Source organism: Acromyrmex echinatior, chromosome 10, assembly GCF_024713525.1.
Source record: "Acromyrmex echinatior isolate Ae372 chromosome 10, ASM2471352v2, whole genome shotgun sequence".
Taxonomy (NCBI): Eukaryota; Metazoa; Arthropoda; class Insecta; order Hymenoptera; family Formicidae; genus Acromyrmex; species Acromyrmex echinatior.
Window position 1 is genome coordinate 10,708,428 of NC_141861.1, and position 23,899 is coordinate 10,732,326.

Consider the following 23,899-nt stretch of genomic DNA (forward strand, 5'->3'; position numbering starts at 1 on the left):
ATCAAAAAAAAGTGGCTTCTCTTCTAAATATCCACTTTTGTACGAATATTTAAATAAATTTATAAAACGAGGAGAAGATAACTGATTATATATAAGCGATTGAAATTTGATAACGTTGTTTCGTAAGTGTAAGTTCATGTCATAATTATACAAAATAACTGTATCTGAAAATGTTTAATGAAATTTTTCTAAATTCTGAAGCCGAATACACTGAGAGGTTGAATCATCCCAGTTGTTCCTGCAAGAATTTTTAAAATTTTAATATTTTTTGATAATTTATCCATTGCCTCAAATGTTTTCAAATTTTGACTACTCCATGAATCTAAAACACTATTATCGTTATAATTAAGGAGATAAACATTTGTAAACCATATTTTTACAAGGTTCGACATTTTACCTGAATTTGAAGGTAATACAATATTATCACTTTAAAAAGATTTGCTTCTACTTGAGGTCCAATTCCATATTTTTCTTGTAAAATAATTAACAGCGGTGACAAAAGAGAATCATTGATATGATAGGCTGAATTGTATAACTATGTGTATCATAGAATTCGTTGATCAATATAAAAAAATATAGAAACAAAAAAAATATATAAAAAAAGAAAAGCCAAAAAAAAAAACGAAATGGGGATAGACCTCCTCAGTTATTCCTGGGTTCGGCAAAGAGCGAGATCATTTCTCTTTCAGCAGATCGCCATATTGAGTGTGCCATTTTAAATTCTTTTTACACTGAATTTGCTTTCAGGAAATGTGATACCCTCTTATCACCTCTAAAATTTAGCTCTAATAGAGTAAGCTAAAATGAAAGAAATTAGGTGCTCATGCTTATCACTATAAGGATCATTTTCACCCTTAAACCTGCACCATTGCCACTATAAAAAAACACGTGTCTATTATTTTTGTCTGCTCTACAAATGTACAAGCTTCATTAAATTCGGCGAGATTTACTTGTAAGTAATCACCATGCTTACAATAGAACAATTTAATGTGATATCCCAAATGGAAAAATTTCGCTAAAATTTCAGTGAAATTTTAGAGAAATAAAATTAATTAATCTAGTTGTTGCTAAAATAAATATTATTGATTATTATCTATATTCGTATCATCATATTCATATTATCATATTCTAGAGCAGCACATACAATAAAATTGTAAAAATATGTTTCCTCCTAAAGACGGGAATTAATTTTATGGTGCTCCTAAAGGATCACCCATTATAATATTATACCATATCTCGCGTCACTTAATGCAATTGAAAGATGAGAATTGCTTCTTTGATAATCGATAAATACCCATAATGTTAATATGGGAACGTATAGTTGTAACGTCTGATCAAAGATGTTGTGAGAAAGATGAACATGTATATTTTTATAAATGCATACATATGATATTAAAAATCCTATTTTTAATATCTTACAATAATTTGTACAATATTTTTCAAAAAAAGTTATTAATGTATTAATTTTAAAAAATTAATAAAATAATAATATATGATGCGCAACTAAATAAAACAATTATAACCAAAATGTAAAGGGCTACGAACAAAAAGCTAATCTTATTTGCTAATATTTAATAATCTATTTAAACATTCCAGACGTTTCAATCATTTATGAAAATCTTCAATGTTGAATAAACAAATTAATAAAATTAAAAAAAAAATAAAATTAAAAAAAGAAGTAGTAATAAGACGATTTAATAAGATTATTAAATATTAGCAAATAAAATTTGGCTTTTTGTTCATAGTCCTTTACATTTTAGTTGTAATTGTTTTATTAAATTGAGCATATATTAATATATTATAATTTTATTAATTCACGCGGGCGAGAATAATGCGTCTTATTACTCTTCTTTTTAAATTTTCTTTTTTTGTATTAATTTATTTAACATTTGAAAATGGTCTCCGCCTTACAGAACTCTGTCTGGTTAGACTAGAAAGTAGTCGTCACAGCCGGTTCCAAGTCTGGAGAAAGGAGGAGGATTAACGTGCTGGGCTAGCAACCCGCACGCTCATAAAAACAACGTTCGCTCATAGGTCTGCTAATATAGCTTCAGAACAAAGATGGATCAAAGGAAATAGAAATACGGCAAGGAAGAGGAAAAAAGTATGAAAAACAAATATATTCAGAATCGGATCATGGAATGTCACATCATGGAGGAATAAAGACCAAGAGATCATCATGGAACTCATTAAACACAGATCAGACATCTGCAATATCTCGGAAACAAAGAAAAAAGGCAAAGGCAATGTTAGATACCAGAAGTATATCCTGTTTTACAGCGGAAAAGATAAGAAGAGCGCAGGAAGGAGTAGGGATACTCATACGCGAAAGGCTTGAAAATCACATATATTAGATGAACTATTATTAACAGCAACTTAATACATTTAGTTAAAGTTTCAAACAATGAGAATACAAATATTAAGTGTCTACGCACCCGACATCTAAATTGAAGGAGATTAGAAAAGAATTTTACGACAAACTGATCTCGACATACGTTCTAAATGAGCTTCGAATTAACAACACCTTCTTTGAACATAATACATTATGAACACTACCTAATCGAAAATAACAAACGTCGAACTAGATGACTTCAACGTTGAATCGATACCAGTTTAATTTCCATTCCATTGTCATTTCTCACTGGGTAGAGGCCAGAAGTCGGTCATCGATTACATAGTAACCAACAGAAGAATTCACCCGTCGCAGATCCTAGATCTCCGGACTCTAAACTCAGCTAATGTAAGAACAGATCACGCATTGCTGTTCTGCAAATACCACCTCATAGAGAAAAAGAAAGAATCATGTTATATAACAAATTTCAATATCATCACTAATAGACGAAAGCACCCGCACATTGTACCTGAATAGATTAACAGGAAAAATATCCGCTAACCAATAGTACAAGAGGATAATGTGAATCAGGTGAAGTGAGAGAAGATAAAATCTAATATAACTGGCGGTGCAACAGAGGTACTGGGAGTCAGGAAAATAAAACGTAAATGAGAAGAGAAATGAAAAATCCTGGTTTACAAAGCAGGTCAAGACATTGGCATTGGAAAAGAAAAGAGCATACCTAGCTGTTCGAGATCGGTAATTCGAAAAAAAAAGTTAAGAATTCTTTCGGTCGACCGACAGTAATTGTTATTGAACGCACGCACAAGGCGAGCTCGTGATCTCATCTCGAGCCTGACATTAAGCCTCGTCAAAGTCAGAGATTCATTGTTCTTTAGTCTTTTCAAAACAATTCGGTACACGCAAACAGGCACCGGCAACGGAACATCGAAAGTTCTAGAACAATTCGATTCGCGCACGCGAGCGCCGCGCTCCGACGAATACGTCACGCGCTGTCACCAATCCCGCGTACGGATTTTCTGTCGCGCATGACTGTTACGTTGAACGTCGCTAGAAAAGAATCGAAAGCGCCAATCAATTTTGTACAACCAATGCCACGTGATAATTACGATTGTGCCAAAATTTAATTGGATTTCTCCCAAGAAGAAAGCCCGGACCGGAAGCAATAAATGCTTCGATCTTGCCGGTCCTCAGAGCAGATTGGGCAGATTGCTTAAATAGTTTACACCGCTTAGAGTTCTTAGACTTCTTAGAGTTCTTACTTCTAAAAGTTCTTCGAGTTCTTAAAATCACAGTCTCGCCACTATACCGCTTCGTAAAATCGCCGTGCTAACCGCTTAGTGAAATCGCGATAAAACGAATCTTTCCGAGAAAATCGCCGAGATTTTCCATCACCGCGATTCCAAATACAATTTTGGAAAAGGTGACCGCATTTGATATATTGTTAATCTAATATTTAATTAATTATATTTTTTGACTTTGTAACTGATTATATTAAAGAAAATTCTTTTGTTAAATTAAAAGAAACGGAGCTCTCTTTACTGTCGTGCATCATATCAACCTTGTGCCGTTCTCTCACTCGAACCTTTCCGCGCGGTGCATTCTCGCACATTTTCTGGTCCTTCGAGCCGGATTTGAACTAGCGAGAAAGACAGTAAGACAAACGCCGCATCACTTTAAAAATTTCACGTCAGCGCTCTCGCTCTGGTTCGCTCTCGCACATTTTTTGATCCTTCGAGCCGGATTCTCGCCGGCATCGCGTCCAGTGCGCGCATCATCAAGAAAATCAGAGAGAGAAAAATTCGCAAGTGAAATCATGAGTGACGAAATAGCCGTCTTGCTGACCGCCCAGAGGGACATCCATAGTCGCATGACCAGGTCAGTGACCAATTTAAAGAAAATGGGGACGGCCAACATCACCCTCCGCGCTGTCGAAATCCGCTCGACGCTTCTCGACAAGATGTGGGCGGACTTCGAAAGGCACCACGAGCTTATTCGAGCACATTACAAGGAAGCCTTCAACAGAGTGAGTACTATACGTCTCAATTTGTCGATTCCGCCGAAAACACGTACGTGCAGCAGCACAGTCTGCTGGACGATTACCGGATAAGGCTCGGGGCTGAGAAATCAAGTGCGGCTCCTCCAAGTGAGTTGGGACCCGATTATTTTACCAGGTCGGCGCTGCCGCGTTTAAAAATCCGATCGTTTGTGAGCAATTCCACGGACTTGCCAAACCATAACACGTTGCTGGACTTTATCACAAGGAGAACGCTAACTTTCAAAGACGCCAAAGCAAAATCGCTCAAGGTCTCCGACAACCCGTCGCGATCTGCCAAGTCGCATCACGTCAAGAAACACACCGAGTCTTTCCAATGCGTCCTATGCAAGGGTAAGCATCACGTGATGGTGTGTGAAGAATTCAAGAAAAAATCGGCGGCCGACCGCAAGGCCGTCGCCGAAACTCACAAGCTGTGCTTCAACTGTCTCGGCTCTCATACATTCGCGAAGTGCCAGTCGACGAGGTGTGCTACGTACCAGTCTCGTCACCACTCAATGTTACACGACGCGTACGTTTCATCGAAACCTCACGAGGTCAGCTCACTGTCGGCGGTGCGCCGCGACAACGACCACAAGGCTACCTTGCTCGCAACTGCCGCGAGTTTCCGTCGCTGATCGTCACGGCAATCAGCATACCACACGCGTGCTCATCGACCAAGGTTCGGAAACTTCTCTGATCTCCGAGGCTCTGGTCCAGCGCCTACGCTTGCTACGCTCTCGATCCGCAATCGAAGTCATCGGCATCAGCGGCAAAAACTCCGGGCCCAGCAGGGGAAAGGTGACTCTCAAGGTGACCTCGTTAACCACAGGGACCGACTTCAAAGTCGGAGCCTTTATTCTGCCACGTCTTTCGCTTTACCAAGGCTCTCACGCCAGGATCAGAATGGAGTGGCCACATCTAAAGGGGCTCCAATTGGCTGATCCGGACTACGCAGCGAACGACTCGATTGAGCTACCTTTTGGAACGGAGGTATGCTCCATCATTCTCCGGGATGATCTCCGCAAGGGAGGCCCCCAAGCGCCTATCACTCAAAAGACACAGCTCGGTTGGATCTTATCGGGAGGTTGCGACCAAGTAACCAACTCAGCACAGCGCCACTCGCTTCAGTGCACCGCAGATCATGAGCCAGCCGACCTTGTGCACCGCTCAACCGCCGATCACGCCGATGGTCAACTCGCCGATGACGACGGACCACGTTTCCCTCGAGGCGCAGATCCGTTACGACACAACTGCTGCGTCGACGATGTCGTAACCGGAGCGCATGAAAAGGACGACGCTATCGCTCTCCAAGTAGAGCTCCGCAACCTCTGCATAGCGGGCGGGTTCTCTCTCCGAAAGTGGGCCGCCAACTGCCAGGAGCTTCTTCGCGACATTCCGTCTGAGTACTGTCTCACCAGAGACTCGCGGTCGTGGGAACTAGAGAACTACTCAACGCTGGGATTGCGCTGGTATCCAACCAGGGACGAATTCGCCTTCTCTGTTCCTCCTCGCACCGTCGTCGCGTGCACCAAGAGAAGTCTGCTGTCGGAGACCGCTCGACTCTTCGACCCGCTCGGATGGCTGGCTCCAGTGACCATTCAAGCTAAAATTCTAATTCAATCGGCCTGGCTGCAACAGCTAGATTGGGACGCACCATTGCCGTCAACCATCGCTGGAAAGTGGAAGCGGCTCTAGGAAGAACTTCCACTGCTTGAGAAGCTCAGAGTCGGCCGCTGGCTCGGCACCGGCGACACGAGCTCTCAACTCGAATTGCACGACTTCGCAAACGCATCCGAAAGAGGTTACGCCGCTGTGAAGTATCTCCGCATCACCGCAAACAACCAAACGAAGACTTTATTGTTGACAGCCAAAAGCAAGGTCGCGCCGATCAAACCTGTTTCTCTCCCGCGACTTGAACTCTGCGCCGCCGCCGTACTGTCAAGTGTACTCGTGCACACGCGCTCTGTGCTAAAACTAGTTGCAACGCCAGTGATCTTGTGGTCCGATTCCAAAGTCACGCTCCACTGGATTCGAGGTCACGTCTCCCGCTGGATTCCACAAGTCCAAGCAGTGGTCAAGCGATGGCTGCATCAGTGCGTGACATGCACACGGTGGAGGGCTGCCACTCCGCAACCAAAGATGGGAAACCTTCCTCCAGGAAGAGTGACTCCCGCACGACCATTTCTTCACGTGGGCATCGACTACGTCGAGCCTATCTTCATCAGGACGAGCAAAGGGCGTGGGCACAGCGCTCACAAAGCGTTCATCGTTGTCTTTATCTGTTTTAGCTCCAAGGCCGTTCCTCTCGAGGCTGTTTCAGCTTACCCCACCAACGCCTTTCTGGCTGCTCTCCGTCGATTCACATCTCGCTGAGGACTGTGCACGGACATCTACTCCGATTGCGGCACCAATTTTTCGGGCGCCGACCGGCAACTTCGTGAGATGCTCCGAGCCTCCTCGTCACGCGAGTACTTACATACTCTGGCTACCAGACCGAAATGGACCAAGGATGCTTTGCCACCACGCCTTGGATCGCTATGCATTATTCACTCCGAGCTCTCACCGCCGAATAAGTGGCCACTGGCACGGATCACGCAGCTACATCCTGGGGACGACGGCGTAGTGCGAGTGGTCACAGTCAAAACCGTCTCATCCGAATTAATTCGTCCTCTAGTCAAATTAGTTCTATTGCCGGAAGATGCTACCGCGTTTATCTCGCACGCAAATGCATCAAATGTAAAGGAGTGCTTGAATTGATCGCGTGTACTTTCGTGAATCATTTCTTCAATGTTTTTTCTCAGATAACTCTCGTTTACGGCTCAAGTTCTTCCACGAATTCATTGTATTGTATCGCTTGTTTTATTTACGCGTTTACTGTTTTTTTTGTAATCTCTATGCGTAACCTTATACATATATCGTCACGGAGATGACGAGGCGGGCGGGATGTTCGAGATCGGTAATTCGAAAAAAAAAAGGTAAGAATTCTTTCGGTCGACCGACAGTAATTGTTATTGAACGCACGCACAAGGCGAGCTTGTGATCTCATCTCGAGCCTGACATTAAGCCTCGTCAAAGTCAGAGATTCATTGTTCTTTAGTCTTTTCAAAACAATTCGGTACACGCAAACAGGCACCGGCAACGGAACATCGAAAGTTCTAGAACAATTCGATTCGCGCACGCGAGCGCCGCGCTCCGACGAATACGTCACGCGCTGTCACCAATCCCGCGTACGGATTTTCTGTCGCGCATGACTGTTACGTTGAACGTCGCTAGAAAAGAATCGAAAGCGCCAATCAATTTTGTACAACCAATGCCACGTGATAATTACGATTGTGCCAAAATTTAATTGGATTTCTCCCAAGAAGAAAGCCCGGACCGGAAGCAATAAATGCTTCGATCTTGCCGGTCCTCAGAGCAGATTGGGCAGATTGCTTAAATAGTTTACACCGCTTAGAGTTCTTAGACTTCTTAGAGTTCTTACTTCTAAAAGTTCTTCGAGTTCTTAAAATCACAGTCTCGCCACTATACCGCTTCGTAAAATTGCCGTGCTAACCGCTTAGTGAAATCGCGATAAAACGAATCTTTCCGAGAAAATCGTCGAGATTTTCCATCACCGCGATTCCAAATACAATTTTGGAAAAGGTGACCGCATTTGCTATATTGTTAATCTAATATTTAATTAATTATATTTTTTGACTTTGTAACTGATTATATTAAAGAAAATTCTTTTGTTAAATTAAAAGAAACGGAGCTCTCTTTACTGTCGTGCATCATATCAACCATGTGCCGTTCTCTCACTCGAACCTTTCCGCGCGGTGCATTCTCGCACATTTTCTGGTCCTTCGAGCCGGATTTGAACTAGCGAGAAAGACAGTAAGACAAACGCCGCATCACTTTAAAAATTTCACGTCAGCGCTCTCGCTCTGGTTCGCTCTCGCACATTTTTTGCCTATAGGAGCAACCCAACCCAAGAGGAGTAAGATACAGGTGATCAGAAACAGAACAACAAATACAATAAGAAATGAAAAAGGCTTACTGAGAGAACGTCTCATGTGAAATGAAACATGATTTTAGCGCACAAAGGAAGATCTGGAACATGTTGAAGAAAAAGAAGAAGCCCGTCAATGAAGAAGTTCAAGTTAACTCTATAACCCCGGAAATCTAGATAAATTATTTCAGATCTTTATCAAAGCACAGAGGGGAGTGAAGAAAACGCTCAGAAGCTCGAGCCGAGAGTAACGCAAGGGGACCAAGAGATGGAATATGTAATATTTGATGCACAGCACAATAAGAAAGTTAACTTTCTGGGGACCAGCATGTTTTTGATCAACTTTTTTATTTTAAAAGCTACAACTTTTTGTCAATGTCATGAGATTTAGTGGCAAAAAAGGTGGCGCCACTGTCAAATTCCTTGTGGGGAATTCTTAATACCTCACTAGCGCAGCGAGTGTAGAAAGCTTAAAGATTATGTTGGTAAGGAGTTGCCTAGCAACGTAAAAATAATAAAAAAAGAAATATTATAATAACAGATAAAGGTGTTCGTCCTGTACGGTCATATAAAATTGTGCTCGTGAAATAAATATTATTATTACCAGTTACAAATAAAGTCTCGATTATTATTTTCTTTATCACATCACACGACAAGTAGGCTTGTCAAGAAAATCTGACTTATCCATTGAGTCACATATTCCCACATTGGTGACCCCGACGTGATGTGATATGAAAGGCCGTTGTGATACGAAAGGCCATCGTGATACGAAAGACTGACGAGATCTAAAGGCCGATGTGATCGAGAGGAAGAAGCGATTAACTACTGGTAACTGTCGTTCGAGCAACATCGAGACGAACTTGGTTTCGAACCGAGCAGAAGTGCACATTGCCGACGTCGTAGCCGATAAGGAAGCTCATCGCCGACGTAGTAGCCGACAAGGAGGCCCATCGCCGACGTCGTAAGTAGCAGCAGGCTCATCGCCGACGTCGTAAGCAGCAGCAGGCTCATCGCCGACGTCGTAAGCAGCAGCAGGCTCATCGCCGATATTGTGACCTGTTGCAAGGCCACATCGCTGAGGCCGGGGCCGGCGGAAAATTCTCGTCGGAAGCACCGCAGAGACATATTCAACGACAGGCGCTCAGCGCTCCGCCGACGTGGGAACTGCACGAATCTGCCCAGGAGTCGGCGTTCAGGACGTCATCGCCGTCGCCGCCATTGTGATCTGTGAAGGACGACCTCGCCGCATAGCAGTTGGGCAAGTTGTATATGCAGTGCGTTAGTTTTTAAGCGTGCGTAATCCGGTAAAACAGGAAAGTAGATCCTTCGCGCTTTTCTTCACGAGGTCAATTATACGAACGTCAATTAACAATTTTCCCATTATTGACAAATTAGCATTGAGCGATCGAAATTTTTATAGCGCGCGCGTAAGCGGTTAATATTTAAGGCCGTTAAGAAGTACTGATTGTTCGCGAGCTTCATCACGTATAGTCATGGCTCCGCCCACCAACGAGGAATTGCAGGAGCAAGTGATGCAACTGCAAGCGATGCTTCAGCAGATGCAGGACAAGGTGGTCGGCAATGTCGCGCGCGTGGATTCATATAGGGTTCCGAAAATTCCGCCGTTCTTAATTAAAGATCCGGTGATAAGTTCAAGTCGAGGCCACTTTCGAGGCCGCTCGAATCACAGAGCAAAAGACTAAGGCGCATCACGTGATTATGTCTCTGGACGCAGAAGCCATCGCGTGCTGTAGAGATCTCATCGCGGAGCCCGATGTTAATGAACCATACACTAAATTAAAATAGCGTATCATTGAAAATTTTTCAGCGTCAGCAGAAAGTCAACTGCGACAATTAATAAAAGGCCAAGTGCTTACGTTAGGTAAACCGTCGCAGATTCTCAGTCGACTTCGTAACTTAAACTCTGACAAACGATGTGACGACGCCGTAATAAAAACTGTGTTCTTTGAACATTTATCACCGCACATTAGAAGCATTCTTGCGACTATCGAAAGTACGAATCTGGATAAATTAGCCAAAATGGCGGATAAAATAGTTGAGACAGTGGGTGATTCTGCGCAGTGTGCCGCCGTATCATCGTCAGAGTCTAGGCCGTCCGACTTAGAAGCTAGGATCGACGATCTGGCCGCTGATATTGCTACCCTCGCGGCTGAAGTCAAGCAGATCTCAGACGAGAGACAAGACAAATAAAAATCGTAAGCGTTCCAAAAGCAGAAACTCTTGTGTCTGCTGGCCGCATCGTACTTTTGGGAAACAAGCGCGAGTCTGTAAGGGAACTGAGAAATTCCCGTGCCCTTGGCCAAAGCCCAAGATTTTAACGGACGAAAAGGCGGGGGAATAGAATCGTCTGCCACCGAGGAGACAGGTATGGCGGGCGTCGATTCTTCTGTCCGTCTCCACATCCGCGATCGAGTCACCGGAGAGTTATTCCTTGTAGATACGGGGGCGGAAATTTCGCTGCTTTCCAGCACTTACACGAAGAACAAAACTCCGACCAATTTCAAACTTTACGCGGCAAACAATACGCGTATAGCTACATATGGGGAGTCGTTCCGAACGCTACATTTAGGGATACGCCCGATCACATGGAATTTCTGCGTAGCATCAGTTCCGTACCCGATTATTGGGGCCGACCTGATTGCACATTATGGTCTCCTTCCGGACCTTAAAGGTCGTAGACTCATCGATTCACAAAATAATGTGTACGTGTCGGGCATTGTCAAATCGGTACCACAGCTTGCCATTAGCACGGTCAAACCCAGTATGAAATTCGCGAGTATCTTATCTTAATTTCCGGAGGTCACCGGTTTAGAACAGGTAACTCCGAATTGCAGTAGCGATGTTCGTCATCATATCATTACCACGGGACCGCCGGTTGCCGAGCGCCCCAGGCGGTTAAGTCCGGAAAAATTAAAAGCGGCAAAGGCTGAATTTCAACGGCTAATCAAAGCCGGTATTTGCCGTCCGTCCAGTAGTCCATGGGCAAGTCCCATTCATATGGTACCGAAAGAGGACGGATCATGGAGGATCTGCGGCGATTACCGTCGTCTTAACGCAATTACTGTGCCGGATAAATTTCCCGTACCGCATATGCACGATTGCTCCTCCAACCAGCGTGGGAAAGTCAGTTTTCTCTAAGCTAGATCTGTATCAGGCATACCAAATTCCAGTGGCGCCGGAAGATATTCCGAAAACGGTTGTCATTACGCCTTTCGAGCTGTTCGAATATAAATTCATGACATTCGGTCTTAGAAACGCGAGTCAAACATTTCAGCGTCAAATCTTCCGCGCTCTAGGCGACCTGGAATTTGTGTTTGCATTCATCGACGACATACTCATAGCGTCGACGTCTCTTGAAGAGCACGAAGCTCACTTACGCATAGTGTTACAGTGATTAAAAAAATTTTATTTACGACTCAATGTAAATAAATGCGAGTTCGGCAAGCAGGAATTAGAATTCCTCGGATTTACGATTAACAGCGAAGATTGTAAACCAACACTCGATAAAATTCAGGCTATTCGCGAGTTTCCAAGGCCTAACACTATAGTCGAATTGCGTCGTTTTCTTGGGCTTGTCAATTTTTATCGTAAATTACTACATAATGCAGCTATCGTTCAGGCACTATTGAATGAGTACCTTTGCGATTCACGCAAAAATGACAAACGGCCAATCATATGGACGCCGGTGGCTGAAGAAGCGTTCAATGAGTGCAAGGAGAGTCTGGCCAACGCGACTATACTCTCTCACCCCTCCGACGCAGCCGAGACGCGCCTCGTTTGTGACGCGTCAGATTTCGCCATCGGGGCCGCCCTCGAACAACGTTTAGACGATTTGTGGAAACCGTTCGCATTCTTTTCGCGCAAATTAAATTCGGCACAACAGAACTACAGCGCGTACGATCGGGAGCTTACGGCGATCGTCGAGGCAATCAAATATTTTCGATATTTCCTCGAAGGGCGAAATTTCAAGATTGTGACCGATCACAAGCCTCTCATCTACGCGTTTATGCAATGTTCCGAAAAAGCATCACCTCGGCAATAGAGACAACTTTCATTCATCTCGCAATTCACTACGCGTATCGAATACCTATCGGGTAAAGATAATATTGTGGTGGATTCCCTTTCCCGCATCGAAGCTATTTGTTTACCTGTCGAGATCGAACTTAATGAGCTTGCACAGAAACAAGAACAAGACGAGAAACTACGGTCTATTCGCGAATCTCCTGATTTTCCGCTTTCTATGAAGCGAATTCAATGGGGGCCGACGCATACTACACTGTACTGCGAAATGACCGGCGAGGCAATCCGTCCCTATATACCGGCATCTTTACGAGATCGCGTTTTTTATTTATTTCATGACGCGGCTCATCCGGGCCCTAAAGTCACGGATCGGGTAATTCGTCAACGATATATGTGGCCTAACATGCATCGTGATATTACAAAATGGTGTAAGAATTGTCTTGACTGTCAGCAGTCAAAAATAACCAGATTCAATTACATCCTGAAAAATTTGTCGCACCCGACGGGCGTTTCGAGTACGTTCATATGGATTTAATAGGTCCCTTGCCTGAGTCGGACGGGTACAGATATTGTGTGACGATGATTGATAGATTTTCGCGTTGGCCAGTAGCAATACCTGTGAAAGATATTGAAGCTATTACAGTGGCACGCGCGTTTTACGACAACTGGGTAGCAAATTTTGGAGCACCCAAAACGATAACTACTGATCAAGGTAGCCAGTTTGAAGCGCAACTTTTTACGGCACTTCTTCAGCTGATCGACTGTCAACGAATTCGTACCACGACGTATCATCCCGCTTCGAACGGTATGATCGAGCGGTGGCATAGAAGCTTAAAAGCTGCAATAATGTATCATGCTAATGAAGATTGGTCACGAGTATTTTCGACCGTACTATTAGGTCTGCGTACTCATGTCCATCTTGACACCGGCGCATCACCTGCGGAATTTGTTTACGGAACGACGCTGCGCGTCCCCGGAGAATTTGTACTGCCGGACGACTTCACTCCTAGTCCGCAAATTTTCATAGAGGAATTCCGCGAGCATATGCGCAAAGTTAAACCAATCTCAATAGAGCATAAGCACAAGAAACGCGCATTCGTATTTAAAAATTTATATTCTTGTTCCCATGTTTTTCTACGGGTGGGCGGTACCAAGAGAGCATTAGAGCGTCCTTACACCGGCCCTCACAAGGTTATAAATCGTGTTTCGGATCGAGTTTTCGATATTGAAGTTAATGGTGCACAGCGCAGTGTATCGGTTGAGAATTTGAAGCCAGCGTATGGCATACGCGATGACTTGTGTAGTGCGATTCTAGAAACAGGGCAAGCAGCTAATTCGTCTAGCAACGAGCGACCAACTTTGAGAACGTATGCGCGAAGAGGAAGGTGACTTTCGCCTTATAATTTTAATAAATCTTCCAAAAATGTAATTAATTTTTGTCAGACACTTTTAAGATATTCTATATGACACGTTGTATATACAGGGTGGGCCATCTATTGGTACGTTTTTGAATTTCGTCGTATGGCAACACCGAACGAGCTACAGACCCGAAATTTTGACAGTTTATTAGTCATACCGTCCGCGGCACGAAACAACATGTTTTCTCTTGAAGAGCGTTTTGAAATTTTAAAAACTTATTTTCAAAGTCAGTGCTGTGTCGCCGAAACTGTACGAATTTTGAAAAGAAATATGGGTCGTGATAGAGCACCCACCGAAGGAGCTATACGCAAATTGGTGAGGAAAGTTCGTGAGAAAGGGATGTTAGTGGATAACATTATATTACGACTGTTTTGAGTGAAATTGGCGCCGAGGTAGTCCAAAATGTCATTAATAATTGGGGTGACCGAATGGCATACTGTAAGGCCAGTAGAGGGAGCCACATGAACGAAATCGTTTTTCATTCTTGACGCGGATACTTTTAGCTTCACAACAAAAAAAAAATTAATAAAAAATATCAATGTATGCTCATTTGATCGCATTTTTAAAAACGTACCAATAGATGGCCCACCCTGTATTTTATAAGGTAGACCTAAGTGCCGGATTCGTTGTCACTCGGGAGGGGGGGGGGGGAGTATGTGGAGAATTCTTAATACCTCACTAGCGCAGCGAGTGTAGAAAGCTTAAGAATTATGTTGGTAAGGAGTTGCCTAGCAGCGTAAAAATAATAAAAAAAGAAATATTATAATAACAGACCAATAAAGGTGTTCGTCCTGTACGGTCATATAAAATTGTGCTCGTGAAATAAATATTATTATTACCAGTTACAAATAAAGTCTCGATTATTATTTTCTTTATCACATCACACGACAAGCGTGGGCTTGTCAAGAGAATCTGACTTATCCATTGAGTCACATATTCCCACATCCTAAAGGGGCCACTGATCCGGATAAAAATGATATCTCTTATTTTTTGTTTTTTTTTAACTATCATTTTTTTTAAATATCATTAGATATTTCAATTAGATAGTTCAACCATAGATGTCACTTTTATTATATGACAACTGGTTGAGAAATCTTTGAAATATGATAAGCCCTTTCTATGAAATAAGCATTAGATAGAATCAAACTTTAAGAGGTAACAAAAATCCTTCATCAGCTCACTCGAAATATATATAGAACTGATCAAACAACTGAATAACAAGACCAGAGTCGGGAAGGCTCCGACAATAGAGATACCGGTAGCAACACGAATCCGACAAGGATAGCCCAACCCTCAGCCCAATCCTCTTCAGTTCGGTTTTTCATTATCTAGTTAACTTGTGATTAAGTTTAATCTGATGTTTTATCTAATGGGCTTCATCTATAATGATATCATGAACAAATCCATTGAGTAAAACATCAAGTTAAGCTTAATCACAAGTTAACCGAATAATGAAAAACTAGGCCTTCAATATAGTAATAAATAAGATAAAACGACAAATGAAAGAAATCGACGGAGGATTTGAGATGGGCCAGAAAACTGGGAAAATAATGTGCGGACTTAATGCTGTCCTAATGGCTCAAAACGCAGATGAATAGCTACGTCTATTGTAGGTTCATCAGGGTCTCCAAGGAACTCAATATGAAAATATCAACCGAAAAAACCAAATCAATGGTAATATTCAAAGAATCTATCTGCTGTAAGCTAGTAGTATACGACAAAAGTATTGAACAAGTCATGAGCTTTAAGTATCTGGGAGTAAAAACAACGAGCAGCAGGAATCTCCCGAAAGAAGTATATGCCAAATTAACAATGCCGCACAAATATCTCAGAGAAGTGATATGAAAAAACAAAAACATGTCGATCAACAGCATAATAAGAATATATAAGACTTGCGTACGACTAATACTGACTTACGCAATTAAAACTACAGCCGAAATAGCTGTAACGAAGAGATTAGCAAGAACAGCAGAAATGAAGACATTTAGAGAGTGTTGTACCCCTAAAGCTACCACGAGTAAGCATTTCGGCATGGCAACGAGCCGCGGAAAGAGCTCTGCAAGACTGCAGATTCGGCGATCGCGCGTCGCCGGGCATGATCAAATATGGTCATATCGATCGTCACGAATCTAGCGCACGTTACGCGCGTCGCGCGAGCGACGAATGTCTAATTACAATACGCGATACTGATCGCCTTAAAAGTATTATCGCGGGCGCAAATATGAGTTATGAACCTCGAGTAACTACGATTGCTAAAACAAAGTTCAAATAGTATTGTTACACCGAGTCTAATGTATTAATATAGAATTAAACAAGTGTAATTAAAAAGGGGAAATTATTTTAAATAAAATCAGTGAAAAGTGGTTAAGTGTTTCGTCGCCCTTCGTGGACCTTCCTCAGCGCTCCTCGTGAATCCTAATCTTTTAGGCGAATCGAATCCCAAAATTATTTGTTGCACCGAAAAGCATATCAAAATTATGGCAGCGGTGGGATATCACCGAACGGTACAACAGGAGCTTCAAAGAGATCATATTGAGAGACAGAATGAGAAGTCAAGAGATACGAGAAGAATGCAGAGTTTAGGACGTGATGAGAGCGAGAAGACGATATTGGAAAGACCACGTGGATAAGATGAGATTAGACCGGTTAGCAAAATGGGCGAGATCGGAGATCCCCGCTTCCAGACGACCATCAGGAAGATCACCTAAAAGATGGCATGAGAATTGAATCTTCACTTCGCAGAAAGGTCAAGAAAGTAGAGACAATAGAACAGGATATAGTTCTAATGGAAGAATAAGAAAAAATCTGATAAATGATCGAAACATTTGTTGGAATGTTTAAAAAGATTAGTAAATATTGGCAAACAAGATCTAGCTTTTTGCTCGTAGCCCTTCATGTTTTAGTTATATTTATTTTAAAAAATAAATATTAATGTACATATATTATTGTAATGTACAAATAGGATTACACTTAATATCATATCATTTTCTCACGCATATTAAAATTCTTTATTTAAAAAAATAAATGCCGAAAGACTAATTTTCGCGTATCCATTAATTTTGCAATACTTTTATAACGAAATTGTTAAAGAATATATTTTTAGAGAAATATAAAATTTTCAGAAAAGTTTTCAGATAAAGGACATAACTGAATAAGCATATGAAAAATTCTCAAATCAAATCCAATTTTGAGTACATCATATTGTTAAGCTCGATAAAAGATTATTTTACATAAAATTTCAATCTGTTAAACTTATCCGTATAGTAATAATGGTGAAAAATGTCGATTTCAAATTTTTATTTTTATTTTCCTACTGTGTGAATTAAAAAAATATATTTTACAACTTTCTATGCGAAGTGATTCACCCCCACTTCCTCCTCTGCTTAGAGACACATGACTTTCTATGCGAAGCGAATTCCATTCCATTTCGTCAAATTGCTTCGCGTGGAAAGTCGGACCCTTAGTGTCTGAAAAAATTTGACACTTTTTAGCATATTACATCTAAAAAAAATTTTGATAAATATCCTATTTAAGGGAGCTCCCTCTATGATCTTAATCTTGACGTATATTGTAGAGATGATGACCCTGAGTGACTTCCAACAAGTTTTATCCATCGCTCGTTATTCGTTCAAAAGTTATTAAAAAAAGATTGAAAAATAACCGAAAGAAAAAGGACTAAGTTTTCTTAGGTTTAGCCCTTTTTCTTTCGCTTATTTTTCAAACGTTTTTTGTTAAGATTTTTTTAAGATTTTTCAAACTTTTTTGTTAGGTTACAAGTCTAAGAAGGCTTAGCCCTTAGGCTTACTGCCCTTTTTCTTTCGGTTTTTAATTTATTGAGCCTTATATCTATTTTAGTTGAAAAATAACGTTTTATTTCTGTTATATATAATACTAAAAACTATTTTATACTTTTCCTTCCTTACTTTAATGACTTTCACGCGAAGCAACTTGGCAAGATGGGGTGGAACTCACTTCGTATAGAAAGTCGTGTGCCTCTAAGCAGAAGAAGAGGTGGAGTGAGAGTCATTTCGCGTGGAAAGTTGTAAAATATATTTTGAAGCAAAAAATTTCTGTTTTATACATATAGTAGAAAAGAGACATCATTTTTCAAACTTTTTTTGTTAATACAATAACTTTTCAACGAATAGCGAGCGACGGCTAAACCCTAGTGGAGGTCACTCGATGTCATGACAACATATGTCAATGTCAAGGTTATCGGAAATGTTTCTGCTATTCGGCATATTTACCGAATAAGTATAAAATATTTGGCGAAATCAATTTTTGCATTACATAATGATCGTCCTTTCTCAGAAAGATAACTTTATAATCATTATTATTTGAGAGAGAGAGAGAGAGAGAGAGAGAGGGGGGGGGGAGGGGAGGGATAGGGTTATCGTAAATTTTTCCTCCTAAAATTCCCTGACATTTCCCTGGTTTCCAGAAAAATTTTATGATTTTCCCTGACTTTCAATAATACATATTTTGAAATTTTTTTGTATTTTCATTCTGATTTGAAAATCGTTAAATATTTTATTGATAAAGCAATTTAACATAGTGTAAATTACTATTAGTGTTGCTGATATTGCATTTAATTGTTAAGTTAATAGTATTTTTTATCTTTTCCTTTTGTGTACACGATTCTTTTCTTCTTCCTCTCTTCCTCTTTGTTGCTGTACTTAGAACAGAGCCTTTCAAATCGGGCACTACGGGCCCTTATCTCTTTACCTTTCGCCCGCTCGTGCTTGTTCCCCACCATGAGTACAATGCTTCTCCTTTATTCGAGATTGTGCACCGGCGCGGTGATGCGTATCATTTCGTATAGTAGTCAGGCGCGGTTTCATCGAAAGATAAATACGTATACCGAGAAAGAAATAAAAGCAAAAGAAGCCATATTTATGATTTAGTTTCGTTTGGGATCTCTATTAATTCTAAGAATTATATTTGCATATTTGCATACTTGCTTGCGACAGCTTTAAACGCGTGTGGCGGGGAGACTGGAAGGTAGCGTTGGAAGGAGTAAAATTTAGAGGGGCCTGCTTACCATTGAAATCTTGGTGGGGACACGATCACGTGACTATTTGGAAGGCTCTGACTTAGAATATAAGAAACATAAATCAATAAATAGTTTCTTTTTTATCAAAACTAAATCCTGTTTATTAAAACCTCTGCTATTATGAAGATTAACATATTTGAAAAAAAAATCCCAAAAATATGAAATTAACATTTATTTCTCTCATTTGTTCATAAGTGATATAGAGAACTTTCTTAGATAAAACAAAAGAACAGACAATTTAAAAATTTCGATGTTCTTACAATAGTAAAGCATTTTAAATCTCTACTAAAGTTTACGTTAGCTTTTTAACATAAACACTAAAATTTCAAATTATTCAAATTTTAAACTTCTTTACGGCCATTTTATTTTTCCAAAAAATTTTGCTAAATCCCTGGCTTTTCCATGACTTCCCTGATTTCTCTGACTTGCAACCCTGAGGGAGGGAGGAAGGGAGATGATCATTTACAATCTTTTTAAAATGTAACATAAACGTTTAAATATGAGAATTTAAATATGTAAATCTATGTAAAAAAAACTTGACACTGCAAGAAATCTCAAACATATTAACTGAAATACACAATTGCGTCAATAAAAATTATTTGACGCAAACGATGTTAATGTAATTACAAAAAAAATTAAATAAATATTTTTTCCTTATATTATAATTTTATTTAAAAAATCGGTTACTTCTTATTACACATATTGTATAAAATATTTCAAAATAATTTATATTAGATGTAGTAAAAAGAAATCCATTATTTTTCCAATAGATGGCTTTAGTAATCTGTATCACGCGTAGACGAGATATAGATTACTAAAGCCATCTATTGGAAAAATAATGGATTTCTTTTTACTACACCTAATATATAATTATAATAATGTATAAATATATAATATTACATTAGATATACAGGGTTGGCCATATTCGACGGAAAGATCTGGCAACACTGTAACTTTTGACAGAGATGTTAGATCGAGTAACGACGTAGCGCGTTTGAAGCATCAGTCGAAGGAAATTTTTGCCATGGAGCAGTACACGCCACGCGAACGCTCTCAGATTGTTGAAATTTACATTCAACAAAACAAGTCAATTGTTAAAACTCAACGTGCATGGAGAAAAATAAATAAAGTGAAAAGTGCGCCTTCCGCGAACACATTGTATCGTTTGTATGAAAAATTTTCAACTGGTGAGGCACTTACTAATCCCAAGCGTCCAAATAAAATGCGACCAACGCGATCGGATGATAATATCGCACTCGTACAGGCCAGTGTTCAGAGGTCTCCAACAACATCTCAAACACGTCGATCTGAGCAGTGATTTTTTAATGCCAATTGTTCGTGATAATGGTATGGAGCACTTCTGGTTTCAACAAGATGGCACTCCACCACACACAGCTCGAGCCACTATCAATTTCTTGAAACAATTGTTCCCTAGACGTTTGATGTCAAAAAATGGTGATTTTGAATGGCCACCGCGTTCACCAGATTTAACGGCTCCAGACTTCTTTTTGTGGGGCTATTTGAAATCAAAGGTTTATGTCAACAAGCCAAGGACCCTAGACGAACTTAAGGCCAACATCCGACAGGAAATAGCCGCCATATCGGCCGAAATATTGGTCAAAACGATGGAAAACGCTGCAAAACGGGCACTACTCGCCATGCAGGCTCAAGGCGGTCATTTAAGAGATATCATATTCAAAAAATGATGTACACAAATCTCCTTGAACCCTATTAAATGATTTTTAAAATGAACAGCAAAAAATGTGTTTTTTTCCCATGATTGAAAAAAAAACATCTTTCCGTCGAATATGGCCAACCCTGATTAGATATACTTAAAAAATATTAAAAAACTGGTTTTTAATTTTTGAAACAATGCTCAACACCTTTAAAAAATCTGACTACGACATATTTCATTCATCATGGAATGATTAATTCACTATAATTTTTTGAAGACAGTACTTAAATATTTTCAATAAAACATTCATAAAAAACATTCATTAAAAATTTTTTTCATTTTTTTAAATTCAAATTTTTCGTAAAAAATCTAAAAAAAATTTTTTTTAGATAATATAATATCATGCTAAAAAGTGTAAATTTTTTTCAGATTTTTTTAATTCACACGGCAAGAAAATAAAAATTAAAAATTGAAATTAATTTTTCACCATTACTACAATACGTTTAGCAGGTTAAAATTTTATGTAATTTATCAAGCTTAATAATGTGATGTATTCAAAATTGAATTTGATTTGGGAGCATTTTTCATATTATATGTTTATTCGGGTATGCTCTTCATGAAGAAATTTCAGTCTAATTTTAGCGATTTTTCAGTATATTTTGACTGATAAAAATTAATTTTAGATTAGTTTTAATTCAGCAAAATTTTAATTCAGAAAAATTTCAGCAAATTTTCAGCAAAATTTTCAGAACAATTTCGGTTTAAATTTAGCAATTTTTTAGGATTTTTCGCTGAAAAAATCACACTAACCAATATTTCAAAGAAATTTTAGACAAAGAATGGCAGTTTAGGGCCAAAATTTACCTATGATTGAAACGTACGAAATCGGTCAATTTTTATAGATTTGAATATGCTGAACTCAAATATGAAGTTTAAAATTCTCCAAAGTGCGGGGAACTTTGAGAAAATTTTTCTGCATGAAAGCACTGTTTTGCAGCAAAATGTTTCTTAATAAACAAATAATTGTGAAAAAAAAGAAGTGTCCTTTTATTAATATTGGGCATGGGAAAAAGTTCGTGGCGGTTTTTTAGTAAAATTCAAGTGTTTTTCTTAGAGTATTAAAATCAATTTATTTAAACCAAATATGCAATTATTTTCAATAATATTTTGCCACTTTTAGGGCAGAGCCATAATCCCATCGCGATGGAACTTCTGTGGTTTCTGGTCGAAAAACTGCTTCAAGTGATTTTCGCAGGCCTCTTTTGAAGCCAGCTTTTACACTATTAAGAAAGTTCTGCAGAGACTTAAACAAATGATAGTCTGAGGGTGCTATGTCAGGATGCTATACGGTGGATGCATTAAGATTTCTCAGCCAAGCTCTCGCAATTTTTGCCGAGTTATCAAAGATGTGTGTGGTCGAGCGTTGTCATGATGGAAGACGACACCCCTCCTATTGATTAATTCTGGCCGCTTCCTCTCAATTGCTTGTTGTAATCTCTCCAGTTGTTCACAGTAGAGTTCGGAATTAATTGTTTGATCGGGCGATAACAGCTCATAGTGAACGATTCCCTTCCAATTTCATCACACACAATATCACCTTCTTCATCGTCAATCTACGTTTTGCGATTGCTTGTGCCTTCTCTCCTTCCTTTATCCACGATCTTTTGCGAGTTTGATTGTCGTACGTGATTCATTTTTCATCATCATTCTTTTACCATTTTTTTCAAAAATGGCTCAATTTCATTCCGTTTCGAAAATGTTAATTCGATCCATCATGTTCTTAACACTCAACTCGTGAAGAACCCAAACATCGAACTTCTTTTTGTATCCAGCAATGTAAATATTGGGTCATCTAAAAAGTATCCGCGGTTTTTTGTCACTAGATGTGTTGACCATCAACGCCATCTAGTGACAAAAAACCGCGGATACTTTTTAGATGACCCAATAATTTAAAACTATTTTGTGGTCGATGTCTAGTTCCCTGGCAATCTCCACAGTGCTCACATGCTTATCACGCTCGACTTTTTCCATGATTTCATCGGACTTTTCAGTGATTGGTCGACCGGAGCGAGATTCATCTTTCACATCGAAATTTCCAGTACGAAAACGAACGAACCATTTCCGTGCTGCTGATTTTGATAGAGTATCTTCACCGTAAATAGCACAAATTTTTTCACAAGCCTATGCAGCATTCTTGCCTTTGTCGTAGTAATACTACAAAATGTAGCGAATTTTTTCCTTATTTATTTCCATTTTTAAAATAAAATACTAAATAAAAACTTTTGATCCACTTCACCGATTTCAATCTTTTTCGGCTCAAAACAAAGGTCGAAATGTCACTTTTTACACACACGTCTAGTGTTGTCGATGCGATTAGTATTATAGTTACTGAGTGCTGAGCATTTAATGTCATCTAGTGGGAAAAACGCCACGAACTTTTTCCCAGACTCAATATTTTTTAGAAGGAAAAAGAGAAATGCTATGAAATCTCTTATCTTCACCGAAATTGCACATTTTTATGGTGCCCTACTTTGTAAGCTCAGATTGTATTTCCTAACCTACGCCTGATGTAATAAAGACGTGCTATTCTTTGGTCGTAGAATTACAAAAAAAGTATGATTTCTCGCACGTCGCTATGACATAATAAAAAATTATAATAATGACGATAGTATATCTTAATATACAGATTAGGACATACTTTGCGTCGCAATATCTCTGCTCGTAGGGAATGCAAAGAAAAAAAAAATGCACTCTTATTATACAATCTGAATGCAAGCTATCGATTGAGCATAGAACTTTATCGATTCAACTCTTATTGTTCATTGAAAAACATTTTGCTGCAAAACAAAGCTTAAAATTCAAGTTCATCTATATAGAATGACCGATTTTATATGTTTCAATCACAGACAAATTTTGGCTCTAAACTGCCATCGTTCTTTCAAAGAAATATGAGCAAATTGTAATAAAATGCTCGAATAAATTTGCGGAAAAATTTTGGTTCAATTTCGACGATTTTTTAGTATTGTTATTGAAAAATTCACTTTCAACGAAATTTCAGTGGAATTTTAACAAATTTTCAACAACTTTTCTAAAATATCACTTTCGACAAAATATCTGCAAAATTTTAGCAAAATTTTTCTACTAAGGATTATATTAGGTGCAGTAAAAAGAAATCCATTATTTTTCCAATAGATGGCTTTAGTAATCTGTATCACGCGTAGACGAGATACAGATTACTAAAAAGCCATCTATTGGAAAAATAATGGATTTCTTTTTACTACATCTAATATTTATTAGGACTATCTCTGTTTATAAGATAAAAAGGGATAGCT

At 39.6% G+C, this 23,899-nt stretch overlaps 1 protein-coding gene across 5 annotated transcripts in view; it reads right to left on the minus strand.

Moving 5' to 3' along the window:
* l(2)37Cd (general transcription factor IIIC subunit l(2)37Cd) overlaps nt 1-23,899 on the minus strand; it is a 56,556-nt gene that overhangs the window by 17,963 nt on the left and 14,694 nt on the right. The gene's annotated exons all lie outside the window — the stretch shown is intronic.